The sequence below is a fragment of the Culex pipiens genome, chromosome 2, assembly GCF_016801865.2.
Source record: "Culex pipiens pallens isolate TS chromosome 2, TS_CPP_V2, whole genome shotgun sequence".
Lineage (NCBI taxonomy): Eukaryota > Metazoa > Arthropoda > Insecta > Diptera > Culicidae > Culex > Culex pipiens.
The window spans coordinates 183,690,868-183,699,764 of NC_068938.1; positions in this window are offsets into that span (position 1 = coordinate 183,690,868).

An 8,897-nucleotide genomic window follows, 5' to 3' on the forward strand; every position below is an offset into this window, starting at 1 on the left:
ACCGATTTCAATTGTCTTATACGCAAATGAAAGGTGATAAGTTGGGCTTTCAAAGAAAAATAGTAAGAAGTTTCAAAAATCTAGCCTAACATATAAAAAGGGCGTATGAAACATTAAAATGCCGTTTTGACGGTGTCTGGACCAAAGAGCTTATGTCTGGAAATATTTTTATCGGATTCCCCGGACATTTTTACAAAACATTCTAAAAAATGGGAGGAGTTCATTAACAGGATTCCGAGATATGATTTTTTGAAAATAAAATCCGTGTTTTTTGACGCGCCACGCGCAAAAACTGGAGAATGACAAAATTTGCAAAAAATCAACTATTTTCACTAAAACTGCGATAACTTTAAAATTTCAGCAATGACCTATAGATGTTTGGGAACCAAAATTTTCGTAATTAAAAGACGCAACTTTTGGTACCCAGACATGTATAGGTCATTGCTAAAATTTTAAAGTTATCGCAGTTTTAGTGAAAAAAATGTTTTTTACCGATTTCGTCATTTTCCGGTTTTTGCGCGCGGCGCGACGAAAATCACGGATTTTATTTTCAAAAAATCATATCTCGGAATCCTGTTAATGAACTCCTCCCATTTTTTAGAATGTTATGTAAAAATGTCCGGGGAATCCGATAAAAATATTTCCAGACATAGGCTCTTTGGTCCAGACACCGTCAAAACGGCATTTTAATGTTTCATACGCCCTTTTTATATGTTAGGCTAGATTTTTGAAACTTCTTATTATTTTTCTTTGAAAGATCAACTTATCACCATTCTTTTGCGTCAAAGACAGCTAAAATCGGATGAAATGAGGCGGAGATATGATTTTTTTTAAAAAGTGGTTTTTACGAAAATCGACGAAAATGGCAATTTTTCAGACCACCCGAACACGGCGTAGGTCACCCTAATGGCCAAACAAAAAATAAGGGTCTAATTATTTCGGCCAGGGAACCCCCACAAAAATTTTGAGCCCGATCCGAGCGCTTTTGTTTTTTTCCATGCTGTTTTCGTGGGGAATTGCTGTATATATTTTTGATTCAATATTGCAATGTTATTTTCAGTACATTTTTCTGTTATTAAACTCCGTTATTTCAACAACTAATCCGACCTTCTCAACTACATCATTTAAATTATAATAAAACTCTTTTCAGGAAACATTAACAAAAAAGTAAGTGTAATATTATTCAAAGCCATAAAAGCTTATTTTTCCATTTAAAGAGTACGGATCTTTAATGTTTCTTCTTTACATATTGAGAGAAACATAATAAAAAAAATCATCATCATATTATTTTCCAAGTGACTTGCCAAATACGTTTCACCTCTTGCACGGCTGTCTCTGTCAAGATAACATTCTCCAACACCTAAAACTTTTTCAGCACCGCAAATCGTCCCCCTTTGAATCAAAAATAATAAACCAATCGTAAAACAATGCTAAGCCCCCCGAAAAATTAGTCCCCCTTTTAATTGTTTTACATTCTCACCTCGGCACAAAAACCGCACACACAAACACCCACAAAAGAGGGACCTGTTTTTGCTCGGTGTCTGATTGTGATTGTGCCACACACAAAGGTTTGCGGTGGACGGAAAAACAGTATGGAACATTTCACCCCACCAGAACGAGAGAGTAGGTTAGAGGAAAGTTTTAGGGCATAAAGAAGATTTGCGTCGACGTTGCCGTCCTTTCGCAGGCTGGAAAATTGTTTTTCCGACGCTTTTCCCGTGCAGCACCAGGGGGAAAAGCGTCGGGGCCCATAAAAAGGCATAATAGGAGGAATAATGTCCATTATTCGAAAACAAATGGGCTCACTGTGTTATTCTGATAACAAAAACACTCTTCTGTGGATGGGGATTTTTAAACTGTGAAGAAATGTTGCCAAAGAGGGTGACTTGGAGAGATTTATTTGTTTAGAGGTTGAAATTCAACTCAGATTTTCCTAAAATTTGTTTGTATCTTTGAATCTTTGAATCTTTGAATCTTTGAATCTTTGAATCTTTGAATCTTTGAATCTTTGAATCTTTGAATCTTTGAATCTTTGAATCTTTGAATCTTTGAATCTTTGAATCTTTGAATCTTTGAATCTTTGAATCTTTGAATCTTTGAATCTTTGAATCTTTGAATCTTTGAATCTTTGAATCTTTGAATCTTTGAATCTTTGAATCTTTGAATCTTTGAATCTTTGAATCTTTGAATCTTTGAATCTTTGAATCTTTGAATCTTTGAATCTTTGAATCTTTGAATCTTTGAATCTTTGAATCTTTGAATCTTTGAATCTTTGAATCTTTGAATCTTTGAATCTTTGAATCTTTGAATCTTTGAATCTTTGAATCTTTGAATCTTTGAATCTTTGAATCTTTGAATCTTTGAATCTTTGAATCTTTGAATCTTTGAATCTTTGAATCTTTGAATCTTTGAATCTTTGAATCTTTGAATCTTTGAATCTTTGAATCTTTGAATCTTTGAATCTTTGAATCTTTGAATCTTTGAATCTTTGAATCTTTGAATCTTTGAATCTTTGAATCTTTGAATCTTTGAATCTTTGAATCTTTGAATCTTTGAATCTTTGAATCTTTGAATCTTTGAATCTTTGAATCTTTGAATCTTTGAATCTTTGAATCTTTGAATCTTTGAATCTTCGAATCTTTGAATCTTTGAATCTTTGAATCTTTGAATCTTTGAATCTTTGAATCTTTGAATCTTTGAATCTTTGAATCTTTGAATCTTTGAATCTTTGAATCTTTGAATCTTTGAATCTTTGAATCTTTGAATCTTTGAATCTTTGAATCTTTGAATCTTTGAATCTTTGAATCTTTGAATCTTTGAATCTTTGAATCTTTGAATCTTTGAATCTTTGAATCTTTGAATCTTTGAATCTTTGAATCTTTGAATCTTTGAATCTTTGAATCTTTGAATCTTTGAATCTTTGAATCTTTGAATCTTTGAATCTTTGAATCTTTGAATCTTTGAATCTTTGAATCTTTGAATCTTTGAATCTTTGAATCTTCATGAATTCTTTTCTTTTTTTCAATTTCACCGCTTGTTTATACAAAAACATAATTTTTCTAATTATTTTCCACGTTTCTTAAAATTGCCAGACAAATTCAAAAGCAATTTCCATCTTAATTCGTCACGAAAACGCGTTTTCCGCTGCGGAATCAAATTTTCAGCCTGACGAAAACATTCTCTTCCATAAGGACCCTTTGGACACAAAAAAGCCTCCCTGAAAAGCCTTCTGCACAACTTTTGACAACAATCGGAATCATTGGCGCCCAAATGGGGCCAGCGAACCGTTTTGCACACCTGGAAAACGCCGAAAAACACGTTCTTCTCCGGGGTGAATCTCGTGTTGATAGAATTAAATCTCAACCCTCTCGCTGGGAACGGTTGGGCTCTATTATGAGGCTTTCGCAAAATCGTCTTCTGATGGCACGCCATTTCCCTCAAATTTTGACGAGATCGAATCGAAATTGTCGCGAATGTCGCGTGTCAAAGCTGTCAATTGGAGGGAGTTTGTGTTTAAAATAAAACACATAAATCCACTCACAGAAATATTTTTAGAAAATTAAAATTTTATATATTTAATGATCATAAATTTGTATTCCATAAAAAAAATTCAAATTCACCCCCAACTGACGGTGCCTTATTGTTACCGTATCATCTAAATTGGCTCAAAATACGCCTCAATTGGCGTGGGCGTACGCGCACGCGAGGCTCTTCTTAAAATATTTGCGTGTACCCTTCACCACGTGTGATTCTAGGAGGAGAAAATCCTTTCCAGTTTCGGGGATTGCGGGACTATTTGCGCTGCGGTATATTATTGTCGTCGTTCTCAATAAGGATGTATTATTTCATATATTCGCCTGTGAGGAAACGGGATGCGGTACCGATATCGTCAATAGCGTATAAATTGAAGATTTTCGCCGTTTTTCCATTCAGCAATAATAGCCGGAGAGCCTAACGGGGATCGTCTGCGGATGGGTGGCAATGTATTTTGCCGATACATGCGTCGCGATTTTCAAGAATGAATGTGTCAATTGGGAAAGGTTTGAGTGGAATGAAGGTGGTTTTTAGGGAAGGGGGAATTTGTTTTGAAGAATATTATTTTGAGAAATATCATTGAATTCAGAGCATTCGTTTGTTCAGCCTTTTTGAAGCATAATAGTCTATAATGGATCAATACAATTTAAAGCAATTTAAGTATTTCAAAACTATCATCTTAAACGCAAATCACAGTCGCACATACACCGGAAAAAACTAATCTATCTGTCCCCTACGGCACACAAGATGAAAAATACTGAGCATGAGCATGAGCATGAGCATGAGAGATCACCCATGGTTGCCCCTCCGTTGCTGAACAGAACCGTAATATCCTTTCAGCACTACTGATTATAGGCTTCGACGATCTAGTGATGTTTCCCTTATCAACAGCATGTATGAATGCGCTGAAAAGATAAAACACCATGATTGCTAAAGCTAGATCAGTTGCGAATAGGTAACAGTCATTGGCCACCAACGGCGCCCGCCATGTCAGTTTGTAGACCTCGATTTTAAGGGACGGGAATGTTAGTTAGCGCAGGTTGCTACTAGGGCAGCTGATTTACTCTGTGCTTACACCCCACGAGCGCCAGGAACCTGAAAACTTGTTAGTAGGATAGGGTGTTTGGTCAGGATTCATCATAGAAGATGATGATGCGACCCAAAATCATAGTGTTTGTTGAACGGTATTTTGTATTATTCTCAAGGCAAGCAATCGGAGGCTGCGGATGAGACATTTCCCGTTTATCTGTTGTTAAATTTTAAATGAAATGGTCTAGTCTTAGACAGCCGGCTGTGGAAAGATAGAACCAAAATCATTTGTAATTAAAACTGAAGGGTTAAACAGTGTAATTTTTAACTTGAGATGATTTCACGAGTTTTGAATGATTGATGTTTAGTGAGGTACTGATTAACTTTGCGAACGACGAGTTACGATGTATCGAGATGAAATGGTATGATAGGGTTTTGTTGTTGTTGCACATCGACAACGGACGCGAAAAATTTACCGACCCGACGAAAAGGCATCGCAAATCGAACTGACTGTCATCGGGACAGTCAAAGCCAGCCGCACCTTCACACGCACACACGCACGCGAAAAAAAACGAAAAACACACTGCGACGGACGCGAAAAATTTTGCGACCCAACGAAAAGGCATCGCAAATCGAACTGGCTAACTGTCATCGGGACAGTCAAAGCCAGCCGCACCTTCACACGCACACACGCACGCGAAAAAAAACGAAAAACACACTGCGACGGACGCGAAAAATTTTGCGACCCAACGAAAAGGCATCGCAAATCGAACTCCCTACGGCACACAAGATGAAAAATACTGATGAAAAAATGTTTATTTTTCTTCTTGCAAGAGGGTCATTGACACTTGCCAATCATTGTTCTCGTTGTCATGTTGCTTTCGAATAGATATTTTATTGCTGTATATATGTGAGATTAGGAACAAAGCATTTTATTTCTTTTTTTATTTGATTAGGCAGAAACTATGTGAGAACCCGAATCCTAAGCAAAATTGCGCAATATCATTACAAATATACAAAATCGTTATCTTGGTAAAGTAACTTATTATTGAATATTGGTACAATCTGTAAATGCTTAGGAGAGCCTGTTGCACTTCCTCAATTTTAATATATGAGGGTTGTGAAATAAGGTTTTACAAAGATTTAATGGTTTTAATTTGGCTTATTTATGTTTTGGGGATGTTTAAATGATGTCTACTTTTTGTCGTCAAAATTGTAACTTATTGATACAACAAGCCATGATAGTCTTGTGAGTGGATTTGGACACGAAAAAAACATTAACTGCGGTTATTTTTGAAAGTTTTAAAAAGTCAAAAATCGTTTTTCAAATAAAAAAGGAAAGGGAGAGAAAGAAATCGTGATAAAACTAATGAAAATCGGATTACGACACATTTTTCGATACCACAGATTCTAATTTAAATGATTTTAACAAATTTCTAGAAATCAGCATAAAATTTAAGCCTTGTGAAATAGAACTGCAAAATGGACCCTTTCAGGTAGATTTCTTGTTTTACTCACTTGTCCTAGAACATTGGTTTAAATAAACCTACACCCGAAATTCCGAGTCGAGAGAATCGTTTCTTCAAAATTTATTGAGTGCTCAGCGCCAATATTGAGAGAATAATTCTACCAACTCACACCACCATAAAAAATGAGTTCTTTGTTAATTGATACAATAAATCTCCAACAAATGTCATACATCGACATCTAACCACTCCTTAGACACTAAGTTGTGGTGGCCGAGGCAGTTAAGTCATCGTGTTAGTATGTCAAATGTCTATGGTTCGATTTCTGTAGTCGACACATTTGGTTTTTTGTTTTGACGGATGAACTTTTTTTTGCAAATGAACCTCGAGAGAATAATTCTATCGCCTATCTCGAGCTGTGTTCTCTGTGTCCGTAAATGGTACCACTATTGTCTCGTCTCGAGGCCATTATTCTCTCGGACAAGCGCTGCCCAGTTTTGGGCTTAATTTTTGTTTTAAAACTCAAAACTTAACATGTATCTTATCCAGAATCTAAGATTATATTTCATTTAAGTAGTTTGAATTATTAAACTGTTTTACTTCAGATACTAAAACATTTGTCATCTTCCTATAAAAAAGAAGGTTATTTTATCACAAAACTTTATTTAAAAAACCCGCCTAAAAATGCTCTCAGCTAAAATCTATGCAATTCAATTATAATGTTCTTTAACAAAACTAAATTCAATTTATTCTCACAAATTCAAGTTCCCGGTTCATTCTTCAATATGTGTCTTAATAACCCCGCAAAAGGTGTCCAATTTACGTCATTGTTGTTTTTTGTTTTAACCATGCACAATTGTGGGCACCTTTTAGTTTTTGCGATAAAATGGGAATCTGAAGCAAATAAATTTCCAGAGAGTGATCAAATTACCTCACACTTCTCTATACCAGAGATACCATTTTCAATTTTCGATTTGATTTTTCTTATGAAAATTTTCAGTTTTATATAATTTTTATTACTGCATTTTAGTTTTAATGCCTTTTTTACAACTACGCCGAAAATATTTACCAACTTAGGCTAGCAGAGCATTCAGAGGTATGCCAAGAGAAAACAAGAAACCAAATTTCGAATATTTTACAGAAAATTTAGATACCCGTGACGCAGGCTAGAATTTGGCAATTTTTGGATGAAATTTTGCATTATAAGTTTTTAAAGCTCCTGCCTTCATACAATTTTGCGGATTATTTGACTTTTTTTCAATTATAGTTGAAATCCCGAAACACAGGTTTTCAAGTGTTTCAAGGGACAAAAAATGCCATCATTTGAAAATGTCCAAAATAAGCTTTTTAAAAAAACTTGTCTTGACAGTTTAAATTTTCAAAAAAAGGAAACAAATTTCGAAAAAAATACCTTAAAATACCTTTAACTAAACATTAGCGCACTTAATAAAAAAATGTAACTGCATCTTAAATGGTTTAAAAATTTTGTTTGAACATATTTCAGATCTTGTTCAAAAATCTCTTTTTATTTAATCATATCTCCTATACCAGATTTTAACCATGCTAAACTCTAATGCAAAAAATGCATTTTTAGTCCCTTGAAACACATGGGTAATTCTCTACCAACTCACACGAAATCGGGAAAAGTTGCCCCGACCCCTCTTAGGGGGTCTAAAAGTCAGATTTTTCGCCTTACGTAATAAAAGAACGCTCCCTTTTTAAAACTTTTTTTCGTAAAATCGCGATAACTCGTGATGTTTATAAGCAAACCCCTTATGTCAATATATCATTTTTTTTGTAATTGTCTGCTCTACAACATTGTTGAACATTGTTACACTCTAAAAAATAACCCTGCAAAGTTAGAAATAACACGAAATTTTAAAATGAAAAATTTTGTTCTAAATGTAAAAATGACCCTTCTGGGTCAATGTAGATTCGATAAGTACATTAAATTTCCCGTAAAATAACATGTTCCAAATTTTTTTACAGTGAGGTAACGGAAAATGGGAGAGTTTTTAAAACTTTTTTAGTGTTTTTTTCGATGAAAAATACGTTTTCCGGAATTCTGAGTACGCCATCAAATCGGGCCTCTAAATTTACATAAAAGTCCCTTTGACACCAAATTTCTATCTCATCACCGTTTCAGGCTGCAAATTATTGAAAAACACCTCTTTTTCGCATGTCGTACCGCCCCTCCGTCACGAGATATCAAAAAACGGAGCTCGGATTCGTGATCAGGGACAAAAGTTACCCCTTAGGACAAAGTTTCACGCAAATCGAAGAGGGGTCGGGGCAACTGCTGTGTGAGTTGGTGGAGATCGTAAAAGATCGTAAAAAATATCTTTTATGGAAAATCGACTTTTACCAATTGTTAAAAAGTTAAATAAGTTTCCATGTACCTATTTTTTATGAATTTGCCCAAGCCACAATATTGACATGCTCATTTTGAATGGCCAGCCCGCAAAATTTTGTTGAGCCTCGTATGGAAAAACTAATGATGCAAAATGGCTTCTTTTGACATAAGGAATGCACAGTGGGCAAAAACGGGTGAAAAAACGGATCTTTTGATGCCGTCAGTTTCTGCCTGTCAAAAGTATCATTTTTAATGTAAAAAATTACGAGGAATCGATTGGTGGTACTCTCATTAGCGGCAAATGACGGAAAGTGGTCCATTTTACCCCATTTTGCCTTTTTGGGGTGTTTTTCACGAATATCTTCAACTGCCGTAGTTTGCCGCACTTCAAACGTATTTTATTTTATGTAAAAAATCACGAGAAATCGATTGGTGACACTCTCAATAGCGGCAAATGACGGCAAGAGCCCATTTTGCCCCATTTACCCCTTATTATGTAAAAAAACGAAACTATT